An 829-nucleotide genomic window follows, 5' to 3' on the forward strand; every position below is an offset into this window, starting at 1 on the left:
GTGTAGGGCATCAAACGGAGATTACTTAGAAGGTGACTGAAGTTTAAGCATGTATGAATAAATACTCAATTTTTTATAAACAAATTCTAGGGGTTTTTTTGCCCTCCCCGCCGCAAAGGTTTATAGGTGTAAAGTAAGGGTCAAGATGAGAGCCTACTGCGTTAGGGTGGACCCTAAATCCATGACTGGTGTTCTTATAAGAGACGGAACAAGCCGGGCTCGGTGGCTCAGCCTGTAATCCCGTGCCTTTGGGAGGCTGAGGTGAGTGGATTGCCTTAGCCTGCGGGTTCGAGACCCGCCTGGGCAACTTGGCGAGACCTCATCTCTACAATAAATCAAAAAATCAGCCGGGTGTGACAGCGCATGCCTGTAATTCTGGCTACTCAGAAGGCTGAGGCGGAAGGATTGCTGGAGCCCAGCAGGCGAGGCTGCGGTGGCTGGAAGCGGTCACTGCACTCCAGTCTGGGCGACCGAGTGAGACTCCAACTCAAAAAAAAAGAGAGACAGAACAAGACACGTGGAGATGTGAGAAGAAAGTTGTGTGAAGACAAAGGCAGGGGTCGGAGGGATGTTGCCACCAGCCAAGGATGCCAGCAGCCAGCAGAAGCCGGAGGTGGCAGTGAGGGACCCTGCCCAGAGTCTTAGGAGGTAGCGTGGCTGCCGACAGACACCTTGTTTCTGTATTCCAGTCCTCCAGAGCTGTGAGAAAACATTTCTATTGTTTTAAGTCACCATGTTTAAAATAATTTGTTATGGCATCTCTAGGAAACGGATACACAATAAAATGCATCTTTAAATGATAACAATCACAGTGCAGATTTTAAACCGT

Source organism: Carlito syrichta, unplaced genomic scaffold (genome assembly GCF_000164805.1).
Source record: "Carlito syrichta isolate Samal-C Ts95f unplaced genomic scaffold, Tarsius_syrichta-2.0.1 Scaffold146399, whole genome shotgun sequence".
Taxonomy (NCBI): Eukaryota; Metazoa; Chordata; class Mammalia; order Primates; family Tarsiidae; genus Carlito; species Carlito syrichta.